Source organism: Cupressus sempervirens, chromosome 5 (genome assembly GCF_028749045.1).
Source record: "Cupressus sempervirens isolate cs-2001-9-10 chromosome 5, ASM2874904v1, whole genome shotgun sequence".
Lineage (NCBI taxonomy): Eukaryota > Viridiplantae > Streptophyta > Pinopsida > Cupressales > Cupressaceae > Cupressus > Cupressus sempervirens.
In genome coordinates, this window is record NC_143122.1 from 26155491 (window position 1) to 26169053 (window position 13563).

The following is a 13563-nucleotide window of genomic DNA, read 5'->3' on the forward strand; positions in this document are numbered from 1 at the left end:
CAGGGCGCATTCTCACTTTGTTTAAACATTTCTCAAATTCAAAATGTAGGGAAGCACCTTTCATTGATCAGGATAAAGATCATCGATCAGAAACAACTCTTCACTTTGTGCTAGCATTATCCACTTGGGCCAATGACATGACTACTTTTAACCCACATGTTCTGACTATTGTATTTATTTCTGACACCTTTCTGGCCCAAGTCATAAATATCTCTAGCTAAGCACCTTTGGTGAAACCTATGGCGTGACTCCTACATTCTTCATGGTTTGGTCCCACTGTGACACGTATCACAAAGGCATATTCTCACTCATCTTATCTGACTTGTAGCTTCATAATGTGGGATTGCTCTAATCATTGATCTTTGAAAGATCTACGGTTGATAAGACTTCATTTCCATCCAACAGTCAAAACTCCTCCATGTGGCACATCTGGCAGTACATGTCATCAATCATTTACAGTGTGGCATACTGCTTTGCAAATACCTGACCCCACCTTACCACATGTCACAAATCTGCTTGCCTACATTACTTATTTCTTGTGTAGTTTCAAAGTGCAGGCATGCGCTGGCCTTTAATCTCTGATAGATCAACGGTTACATAAACTTTTCCTTTTGAGTAGTATATTCACTAATAGTGATGAATGATGTTCCTCCACCTATTCCAACTCATCTGACATACATCATGGAGGACATCTCACCATTATTCTTTTAACAGCGGGCCCATTTCGTCAGACCATGCCACTTGTCCAACTTATCTATCAAGCATATTCTTCTTGCGGGGAAGTGCTAGCCCTTGATTGAGATGAGATTTGTGGCTGATGCTTCTTGGTGATAAACAACATATCGCTGTAGGTGAATCCTCTAATGGCATCACAGGAAAATTAGGACATGTGTAAAAGTACTAACAAACCTACAAAAGTTTGTGACAATTTATGATTCACTAGAATTTAGGAATGTAAAGGCAATGTGTCACCAAGTCACATGCCCACTTTACTTAAAGGCCTTGCATCTTGAAATTGCGGGTATACGATACTCATTGATCTGAACAAGATCAACAATTAAAAATACTTTGCATCATCAGAGGTAATTGCTAATAGAATGATTAATCAATTTGTATGCTAAGTGAAGTCACGTAAGATTAAACAAAAATATAATGACCTCATGCTTATGCAAGCCCTCCCTTGGGGAAAAATTTCATTGAAAACATTTTTATGAAAATAATTTTAAGGGTATTCTAAAGCTAGGGCAATCTGATGACTTTGAAAAAATACAAGAAATAAAACCCTAATTTTCAAAATTTCAAGATTTAAATGATTTTTCACAAGAATTTCCTTTAACCTTTGCATAGTGAAAAATCAAGCCAACAGTGGCTCTGTCTGGGGATGATAGACTACCTGAGTCTATGCAAGAATTTAGAATCTATGGGAGAATAGACCACATACTTGGTACAAAATGACAACCTCTTCAGAGAGCACAGAGCAACAAACAGAAAGAAAAAACCAAACTGCTCAGGGATATTTACAAGGATTTACAGAATATACAGAATGTACAAAACACTAGGAAACCTTAACACTACTATTCATGGAGAAAATAAGTATCTTTCAAGAAAAATACCTCTTCAAGAACTGTCCATGAACTGGTAGTTCAAGAATATTGTCCAATAAATCTTTGAGTATATAGGAATCCTCACCCCAAGTAGTTTCAATCAAATAAGGGCCTAACCAAATAGGATCAAATTTTCCATGTTTCCCCTTTTTTTCAATTCTGGAATTCCACATTAAGACTAGATCTCCATCTTCAAACTTCTTTCTTACTGTTCTTTTATCATAGAGTGTCTTATCTTGCAGTTGCAACTTTTGGTTCTTGAGAGATGCTTCTCTTCTGGTTTTTGTCAGTCCTACCAATTCATCCATCCTTTCTTGCATTTAATTTGTAGTATCTTCATCATACAACTGAATGTAATTGTAGAGTCTCATCAAGTTGTTCTGAGGCATTCTGGCTTGAATTCCATTTACCATATCAAATGGAGCTACACCAATGGCCCTTTTCACAGTTACCCTGTCAGCCCATACTGCTAATTGTGACTTGGAATCCCATGCCTTTTTGTTATCATCCAAAGTTCTCTTAATAACCTTCAAAAAGCTCTTATTTGTGGATTCAGCTTGTCCATTCCCTTGTGGATGATAAGAAGAAGATGATGACCTTGTTATTCCATATTTATCACAAAATTTAATAAATTCCACGGACCTGAAGCACATAGCATTGTCTGTTACAATTTTTTGAGGACAACCAAATCTAGAGATAATATTATTCCATAGGAAATTATTGACAACTCTACTTGTTGCATTTCTTGTGGGGATAGCCTCTACCCACTTTGTAAAGTAATCTGTAGCCACTATAATCCAAGAGTAGCCAATGCTAGACTTGGGGAAAATTTCTCCTATGAAATCCAGACCCCATTATTGAAAGGGTACTTGAACCTCTACTAGCTTCAATGGAGTATTACCTGAGAACTTCAATTTTTCAGAAAATATTTGACAAGGGTCAAATTTTCTAACCATAGTCTAAGCATCCTTGAAAAGGAAGGGCAACCAAAATCCATCCCTCACTACTTTATGTGCAGTAGTTTTGGCCATAAAGTGTCCCCCACACACTCTAGCATGCATTTCCTTGAAGACCTCCTTTGCCTTTTCTTGATCAACACATTTCAACAATACTCCCTCAAAATTTCTCCACCATAGGTTGCCTTGGACAATTATATACCTGATGGCTTGCAATTTAGTACTCCTCTTTTCATTTTTAGGAAAATGAGGGGGAGCTTCCATGTGTTTTAGATAATATATAACATTGGTGTACCAATCACACTGATCCATGTCACATAAGTCAACTTTGAGATCATCACTTACCAAATTTATCTGATTTGCCTCTAGATTAGCTTCAACCATGAGGTTGGCCAAACCTTGACCTCTTACCAACTTAGTTATTTGTATGTCAATATTGAATTCTTGGATCCTGTTGATCCATCTACACCTTCTACCTGATACTTCCTGCTGAGAAAATATATCTTTCACTGTAGCACTAGGTACAAAGGAAATGACAGTAGCACCTACTAGGTAGCATCTAAAAGCTTTTACAGCCTTTACTAAAGCATATGCCTACTTTTCATTTATCTCATATTTTAATTCAGCTGGCTGCAGTGACTTACTGAAAAAGGCAATGGGCTACTCATATCCTTCTTGATTTTTCTGCAATAAAACTACAGCTATAGTGTGAAAAGATGCAAAAGAAAAGATATGCATAGACTTTGTTTAATCTGGATTCTTAGTATTGGAGCACTTTTTATTGTAGTTTTAATATCTTGGAATGCTTGTGAAGGTTCACCATTCCAATCTATAGTGGCTCCCTTCTTGAGTATCTTTGAGATAGGTCTATTGATCTCAACAAAATTAGTAATAAATCTCCTAAGGAAATTGACTTGACCAAAGAAGGATTGAATTCCTTTTATATTTTTTGGCTTGGGGACTTTATCAATAGCTGCTACTCATTCAGGGTCTATTTTCAGCCAATCCTTAGACACAATATGTCCTAGTACTTTGTCTTCTGTCACCCCAAATGTGCATTTCTTTGGGTTCAAGGACACTCCATATTCCAAAGCTTTGATAAAGATTTTTTCCAAGTGTCTGCAATGTTCCTTAGCCTTCTTAGAATATGCTATAAGGTCATCTTGGTATACAACCATAAATTTGTCAATATAATCATGAAATGCCACATCCATGGCTCTTTGGAAAGTAGCTCCTACATTAATTAGGCCAAATGGCATCCTTACATATACATATGTTCCCCATGGGGTTGTGAAGGCTATCTTGAATTGTTCACTTTCCTTTACTAGAACTTGATTATATCCAGAGAAACCATCTATCATTGACATTAACTCAGAACTAGTCACTTGCTGCAACATGGCTTCCATATTAGGCAATCCATAATTGTCTTTTAAAGATGCAATGTTTAAGTTCCTGAAATCGACACACAATCTTATATCCCCATTCTTCTTTCTAATAGGGACCAAATTTGAAACCTAGGTAGAATGCCTAATTGGTTTAATTATTCCCTCATCACTTAGTTTCATCAACTTTTCTTACATTTTGGGAGCTAGGGTAGGGTTTACTGGTCTTTGTTTCTATCTGAAAGGTTTTACATTATCTTTTAAGGGTATGACATGCTAGAATAGATCTTCCTTATAGGCCTTAAGATCATCATATGACCATGCAAAAACATGTCTATACTTTCTAAGCAGGTCAATCAATGTTTTTCTAGTTTTAACAGGTAGATTTTGGCCAATATAAACCTTTTTGGGGGCTTCATCAGTGCCTAATTTTATCTCTTCTAACTCCTAAGGTTTAAGATCCTTAACTCTAGGTTTTTCTCTATCCTGGTTATCAAAAATGTTTTCCAAGACCACTAACCCCTTAGGAACTTTATTGGTTTTCAATTGCATAATCTCTTGGCCAAAAATGGTTTCCTTACCATCTATGGTTTCAACCAGTTCATTGTAATCCATTTCCTGACCATGGTACTTATCTTCATTTAGCAAAAAATTTGTAATGTCTTTGTCATCTTAAAAGACTTACAAGTTTTCAATGTTATCAGGTATAGAAGGCTTATTTTGTACCTCAATCTAAGATATTCCTGCAAATGATATTTCCTTAGGCTTGATTGATACATTTTCTAACAAATCAGCCATCTTATTTTGAGTCCTATCTCTCCATGAGATACCAAATGCATCAAAGTATTCTATCTGATCCCAAACTGCATTTCTATACTATTTTAGTCTCCTATTCTTGGATGCATAATTTTCATTTATCTAGGAGATGACTAACTCAGAATCCCCTATAACTTGTAACTTTTTGATCCCATGATGTGTGGCAACTTTTAATCCTAGCAATAATGCCTCATATTTTGCGATATTATTTGTGCAGGAAAACTTTAGTGTAAATGAATATTTGAAGGTATTATTCTCAGGGGAGACAAAGACTACACCTACCCCTACACCCTCTTTAGAACTAGCCCCATCAAAGAACATTGTCCATAATTTTGGTGAGTTTGTACAACATTCAACTTCATGTTCAATTATAGCAAGTAAATTCTCAACTTCTTGAATAATCAACTCGGCTTTGAAAGCATTGACCCCAGTATCTAAGAAACAAGTGGCATCTTTGTCAATTTCTTCCCCTAAAATGTGATTAACCCTTGGTTCTTTATTTACCCTGACAACTTTATCCCCAATGTGGAAAGTAGCATAGGTTAAGTCACACTGCAAACTTCCTCCCATGGCAGCACTCCATTTTATAGATAGTAACATTCCATAGTGTGGAGGTATATCCACCACCAAAATAGACATGGTTAACTCTACGTCAGGATATACAGCTAGTTTGAATGGTAAAGCATTTATGGTACCTATGACTGGGACTTCCCTAGCATCCATTCCTCTACATCTGCCCTGCTTGGTATCCACTTTCAATCCTAAGGCTTCCATTACTTTGAAAGGAATTATGATGTTGGAAGCTCCCGAGTCTATCATACAGTTTTTTAGGGTCTTCCCTTTTATGATTAGACTGAGGAAAAAATGATCAATATCTTCTATAAATGCCACTGAGGAATCATCTAAAAACATTTGAGGAATCTGGGATATGATACCACTATCCTCTATTACTAATGAGGTTTGTTGGGAAACAGTTTGATCTACAACTATATTATTGTTTCCTATTCCACCCAACCATGATAAAGCCTTGTTCTTATGCTCTTCAATTCTAAGAAGTTCAGAAAAGGGCACTTTTATAGTAGTTTGGGACAACATAGATATCATATCAATAGGTTCAATAATAGTGGGTTTTATAAGAGTACTTGGAGCTGGAATCTTTTGAGTAGTAGGCACCACTATTTGCTTGATAGTATCAGGTTCTGATTTCTTTGGTTGCACAACTGCTTTTCCTGTTTCATTTGTCTAAAACTGAACCTTCTTTTTTGGTTCCCATTTCTTACCCTTATTGTCCTTGATCTTGGACACATCTTCATTGACTCTCCTATTTTTATCATTCATATTATGGGTGATATCTTTGATGAATACATTGGATGGCTTTCTTGCATCATTATTTACTATTCTACTTCTCAAATTGTAGTTACTATGGACTTGTGAAATCATTTCTTCTATAATTCTATCAATCTCCTCTTTGGAGGGCATTCTTAAGCTTGTGAGACCTACATCAGAAGATGTAATACACACCTTATCTGTATCATACCCTTCATCATTTGAAAGCACTTGCTGATGATGTAAATGATAAGAAATTATCTGATTGATAATGTCATTTTTAGGCTCTTCTGAATCAGAATCTATCAAATCATTACACATGCTTACCATATTGCAACTTATATCATCATGGCTTTTCTCTTCACTTTCTTCTTCAGGTTGCACACCTTGACCTTGGGCAAATGACTGAGCAATAGCACAATAATTAGTAGAATGAGGTGACTGACATATAATGCACCATGGTACATCATCATTCATATTTATAGTGTTCCTTTGCAGGGGATCTGGAGTACCCTTATCCTTTACATTTTGGGTCTGATTAGGACATGGCTTACCATCTTTCCACTGAGTGGTGTAAGGGTAATTTTGCATTCTAGGCTACCTATTGAAATTGTTGTTATTCATAGGAGTTCTCTTAGTAATATTTGGCTTATTAAAATTAGCAAGATTCATCTTCTTAAGCAATTCCAAAACTTGGCTTATAGTGGGTTCTTCTGGCTTCTTTCCTTTAGGGGTTTTATTAGCCTCCCTTTTATTATTGTTCTTAGGATTGAAAAGCTTTGGATCATCCCTCCTACCCAATTTTCTAGATGTGTTCCTATTATTCTCTCTATTTACTACAATTTTATAGTCATCCCTTAAAGTCTTGGGATCCTTATCCCTAAATTGATAAGCCATTTTTCTATCAAAAGCATTGAAATATGTTGTGAGATAGACATCTTCATTCAACCTCATAACTTGAAATAATATGTACATACCTTTCTAGAATCTTACACTGAAATCAAATGTGGACTCATTTGGATTCTTCTTGATGTTGTTGAATTCATTTAACATGAATCCTGCATTAGTGTTGTCTCCATATTGCTCCTTGAATAATTTCTCCAAGTCATTCCATGAGGTGATACTGTCATCAGGCAACCTCCTAAACCAATCCCTTGCATCTTTAGTTAGTGAATGCACAAACAATTTCATTACCATATCTTCATGTTCAACCTCATAATCATTCAACATATCAATGAAAATTCTCAAATGTTCTTCACTAGTAACAACATTATTCCTAGAGAACTTAACCACTTTGTCTCTTAAATCAAATGATATAGGATGTAGAGCACCAGGAATACTAGAAAATGATATTTGTCTATACTTTTCTAGGTATATAGGTTTCTTCTGGAAACAAAGAACATTTGAGGTACTAGTTATATTAGCTTGACTCAAAGGAACAGCTTGGGATTGTTGAGGTGGGAAAAATGGAACTTGGGTGCCAATTGTGGAAGATGAGGTAGGAACAGATTGGGGTATTCCTTGAATTGAGATTATTTGATCACTAGCTGGTGCAGGAATTGTAGGCGGGATAGACAAATTGGGCCATGAAGCCAATGCAGATTTAGATTTTATGAATTGGATTTTTCTCCTAGTTTCTACAGCTTGAGCTTCATTTTCAACCTTCTCAAGCTCTTTTGCAAGATCTTCTTTCTCTTTTCTAGCCTTCTCCAGATCTAAATCTAATTTTGACATGGAGGGTTGTATGGGTTTGCTTGGTAGAGATTGAGGTTCATTTATTTGGATTCCTATAGCTTTGCCTTTCCCTTTATTTGGAGCTTTTGTGGTGGGCTCTACAGGGTCCACTTGAACAAGTTTATAGGCTTGGACATGAGTAATGACTGGTTCTTGCCTTTGATTCAAGCATTTTTCTTGTTCCTAAACTTTAGCTCTCAAATTGTCTACATCTCCAAATACATTAGTATGGAGAGGTGTGGTATTTTCTTCTAACTTTTTATTTTGCTCCTTCAGAGCAACCATCCTTCTTAGTAGAGCATCCCTTTCTATTATGGCATCCAAGGTGGCTTGCTCCTTTTCTTTTTCAAGACAAATACATTTGGCTTCTTCCTCAACAATCCATTTCTTCAAAACTCCTATCTCATAATGTACTTCTTTAGGATTTGTAGAAGTAGTTTCTAAATTAGCAGGGTTGTCCAGATCTATAAGATTTGGTTTCATGTATGGGGCTGCTCTGGGATTAAAAGGATTATCAAATGAACTTCTAAATCCTAGCCTATAGTTCATATCTACTATAGGATCTAGCCTTGATGAAGCAATTCCTACTGTGGAAACATCTTTGTCCTAAAATACTCTCTCATCTGGTAATGGGGTACTGAAGATGCTTCCTAAGAGTATTGTAGTTTTGGATTCAGAACTAAGTGAAGAAGAAGACTCTCTTCCTAATACTGGTTGATACTAAGAATTGACGGATGCATTGCCTTTGGGTTTCTAGGTGGGATTAGGATCTTTCTTTTTCTTATTTTGGTTCTTCCTACCACCTTGGGGTAGATCAGTATACATTGATACATCAGGATTGGCTCTCATGTAAGCTCTTGTGTTCTTTTTTTTGTCAGCCATATTCACCTTTTGTTAAAATAAGCACTAGCTTCAAAACCTTGACTGAGTCCCCACCCTATTCTCGAGAAAATATACAATGACACTTAATGATGACTCAAAGAAAATAACACACAATTAGGAGCAAAAATATCTGACATAGATAGATCAATCACTGATGCTATAAGGCTACAACTCTTTCTTGTTAGATAAGACAATAGACTCAGAATGACCTTCAGAAAGAAACACAGCTCATTACTAACTATGAGAGTAACTTTTACTTTTGCATCTTCCTCCTCATCACCTTCTGACATTTGTTCTACAAACTGATTTTTCCATTTATTATAAGCAGCATCATGTGGCCAATTAAAGTTTAGAGCCTCTCTTTGTATAATCACTAAAGAATTTACAATTTCCTCTAAATCATCAAACTCTTTTCTCATGGAATTATAAAATAATTGTAACTTTACTAACTCTTCGTTTGTCCTTGTCCAAAACCAGTGGCCATTTTCACTCATGATGTTCTTTATCCTTTCATAAAATAATTCATCCAACTCCTTTTTCCACTTTTCCTTTTCCTTTATTATATCAACAGATTCTAAAGCACAAGGAAATAAAGTAAAATTTTCAGCAATATACTAGGAAAAACAAAGTGTTAATCTCTTCTGCAAAGAATCCCTTTTATCATCAAAATCTTCTATTTTATTTAACAAATCAAAAATTTTCTCTACTTGATGATAAGGCATTTGGACGACAGATATACACATAATTGTGATATCATTATTAATCTCCCTCCACTTCTGTGCAAGGGGAGTCAATTTATCCTTATCTCTATTCAACTCATCCATGAGGGTTGAAATTCTTATCAACTGGTCAAAGAAGGTTGACCATTGTATTTTATCCCTTAAATACATCACACCCTACTTTAATTTTCCTTCATATTGATTTCTTAATTCTACCTGCAACTCATGTAATTTGGTTTTTCCTTCTTCAAAGTCCTCTACAGTATAGAATTGGGGCCTTTCAGGGGTGTCTGGTATTTCAACAATAGGGATTGTTCTATCAAATAATTGTGGAGGGTATGCAATTCTAGGTGCACTGAATTCTCCCACCTTTCTTTTCCCAAGTATCTTCTCCATTTGAAACACTTTGATTTCCAATGACTGTATCTGTATACCCCTTTCCTCATATGCTTTTAAAACTTCTTCAAACCTAGCATTGAGTTGGGTAAACTTATCTTCTTCCTAGCTAGATACAACACCACCCAATTTTAGCAATTCTGAAGCCATTCCCATTATTTTCTTACTACTTACTTCACTAGCCCTATATACTATCAATGTACCAATATGCTCTGCAGTGGGAAACTCATGTAGCCTGGTATTTTCCCTCTTTTCCATAGACCATATAACAAGGGCTTGGTGATCATCACTAAATTTGACTCCTCTATGAGCCTGTAATATTTCTTCAGCAGTTGTTAGTTGAACATCTTTCTACTTCCTTACTGAATAAAAAAAAATTGTATTTTCTATATCCCATTCTGGCAAAAGGAGGACTCCTGACTCTCTAACTATTTGCCTCCGAACTTCAAGAGTAAACTAGGAAAAATCATTCAAAAAATTTGACTTCACCTCTCCCTTAATAACTGAGTTAGGTTTATCTAGTTTCTCAGCTTTGATTTTCACATAGGCTTTCTCAAAATTTTCCATATTTAATCTCTACAAAAATTAAGCAAAAGCCCTATATCTTACAAAATTTTCATCATTAATAAATCTTTCAGAAGCCTATGCAACAATTGGGTCAATTTCCTTACCTTGGTAATTAGCAATGGTTAGGTCCAAGGAAGGTGTAGGAGGTTCTTGTGGCTCTCCAACATCCATGTCTGTAGAAGTGACAATCACATCCCCTTCCCCACCCATTTTTCTAAGCTATTCCCTTAGAAATGATTCATCATCTATATGGATTGGGGATTGGCTTGGGGAGTATTGTTCCTTTTGAGAAGAAGAAGACCCTTGCTCTAATTTTTGCCTTTTTGGAGAGCGGGCTACAGATGAGCTTCTTGACCTTTGCTTTTGATGAGAGGGTGCTTGTTGCCCATTTCGAATCATAACATAACCTAACCTCTTCTGCAATGTATATTGGCTAGGAGCTACCACATTTCTACTGCTTATTCTTCTTTGTACTTCTACAGCCTTGTCTAGATGTGTTTCAACATACATAGCTTTCTTTTCATTCATGGTTTGAATTATTATGGAAAAACTATTCATTAATTCTTGTATTTTAGCTCCCTAGTATTTCTTGTCTTTCAATGGGTCATACTAGGGGTCAAAAGCATTAATAAATTCTAGGGTCTTACTGAAAACTATCCATTTCTCTTTTCTCAATTGTTGTTCCTGCAATGTGAATATATTTCTAATTATATCTTCTGGATAGTAAACCTAATGTACCATATGGGAAGCTCTTACCCTTTTTTTTAAAAGGTCATAGAATCCTTTAGGGTCACTGAATCTGACGTGAGACTCTGCCATGTTATATCTATCCAAAAACAAATTCAGGTGCTTCCACCCTTTTTTGACAAAGACAAAATCATGCACTACAGTAACAATTGGAAAGAAAGTGCCCTTCTTGATCAATTCCCTCTCATCTATAGTGCCTATCTAACATAAGAGCTCAGCAATCCCAATTTTCAAAGGCACATGAAAAGGCAACACATGTGGCTTTCCCATAAAACCATATACCCTTATCATAGTTGAAACATCATAAGGGATTATATCCCCCCAATTATGACTAACCAACAGCCCTTGTGCATGATCTTTAGGTTTAATCAATTCAATCAATGCTTGTGGAATTTTGGGGCTGTCCCCTCTCAAAAGTAATCTCAGCCTAGATGCAAAAAATCTCTCAAACCTTACATAACTAGCATTTGTGGCTTCTAAAGTCATATCCACACTCCATAACTGCATTGGATTCCTTTCTCTATCCTTGGTTATTTCCAAGTCCATACCCTTAGAGAAGAAAGTGTGTCCCTTTTATAAGCATACATGCATCAGCAATAAATACTAATAAAATGGTTTGTTTACTTTTCCCCTTGCTATTTCAACCAAACCATTGTGAATCTCTTTTGATGGAAAAGTGGCAAAATTCAGAATGGTACTCATTTCATATTGAAAGGTTTGAGCCATTATAATAACAATAGAACCTAGAATTTGATCACCGTCATCTATCCCCAAAATCTTGCAAAGAGAAAAACATAGTGCTTGAGCTCTCAAGTTGAAATGTCTTCTCAATAATGGCTCTGGGGTACTAGCTATAATCACAGGCAAATTACCAACCTTGGCAGCATGCTCTTGTAGTGGCCTTGTTCTTAGATAAATTTGTTGTGCATCATATTTGGCTTGTAGATCATCCATATCAATGATTTCATGCACACCATGGTTAGGGTTAAGGTTGAAGACCTCACTAAATAGCTCAGGGACAACCCTAAAAAGATTAATTCTAGAACTATTTTTTACCCATCTCGTAATAGGATCATATTTCTTTACCAGGTCCATCAATAAATCACTATCAAAGAAAACAGTGGGGAATACTAGTTTACCAATATCAAACTCCCAAACATTACTCATAGGAGTATCCAATTTTCACTCTGAAAACCATTTCTTGAATAACTCTAGACCTCCCATGGAAACATGAGCATCTCTTACCCAATTAACTTTTTCATAAAAACCCTCTGCTATAACTATTATAGGATGTTTTGGGATGAGTTCCCTCCCCTTATTTATTTCATGCACTAATAAGGATAATTGTTCAAGAAAGTCATCATGCGTAGAACATTTCAAATAATCTATTTGCCTAGTAAACTCTTTTTGGGGAGGCATTTTGAATGAACCCTAGAAAATTTTACAATAGCAGATACTTCAAATTTACTTAGAAAACCATAGAGTACTTACCTGCCAAAATTCACACTTCTGCACTATGAGAAAACTTCTGCAATTCTAGTGGATTGTTAACCAAGAATTTTCATGCCCTAGCTCTAAAATTTTTGTATACCTTGATATTCTCTCTGTGCTTTAGTGGTTCATTAATGGTGAAATCATGGGCTCTTATCATGCAATAAAATCACACATATAAGGTCTGGATCATATTTACTCTTAGTAACCATTACCCTCAATTTGCATCCAAGTTTGAATCCCATCCATAGATTTTCAATGGATCGAACGGTCTTGATTTAAAAAGTAACAAGCATTATTGCTTTTAAAACAATGCTATGTGTCACAATTTTGCTTCCCCACGTTATTTAAAATCTCTTCATCTTAGAATTGTGGGGAAGCACCATTTGTTGATCAAGACAAGATCAACGATCTAACTAATCCACTTTCTAATAAAAACAAGTCAGTTGTACTGACCAATAAGAAACTATCATATGAGCTCATGCCGTCTGACCACATTCCACGCCAGTAGATCCCACATCATCTTTTGGGCGAGCAAGTACTTGGTATCATTTAGTATATGTGTCATGCTAGCGCATTCCCGCTTTCCTTATTTAACAAGAATTTTCAAATTATGGGGCTGCGCCAGTCGTCGATCATTGAAAGATGAGTGGTGATACTGATCTTACCCTGTAGAGCATCTAAACAGAATTTTTGATGTCACCACGGACATGTATCTATAGGATGCATTCCCACTTTGTTTAAACTTCGCTCAAATTCAAAATGTGGGGAAGCACCTTTCGTTGATCAGGATAAAGATCATCGATTAGAAAAAAACTCTTCACTTTGTGCTAGCATTATCCACTTGGGGCAATGACATGACTACTTTTAACTTGCATGTTTTGTTTATTGTGTTTATCTCTGACACCTTTCTATCCCAGGTCATAAATATCTCCAGCTAAGC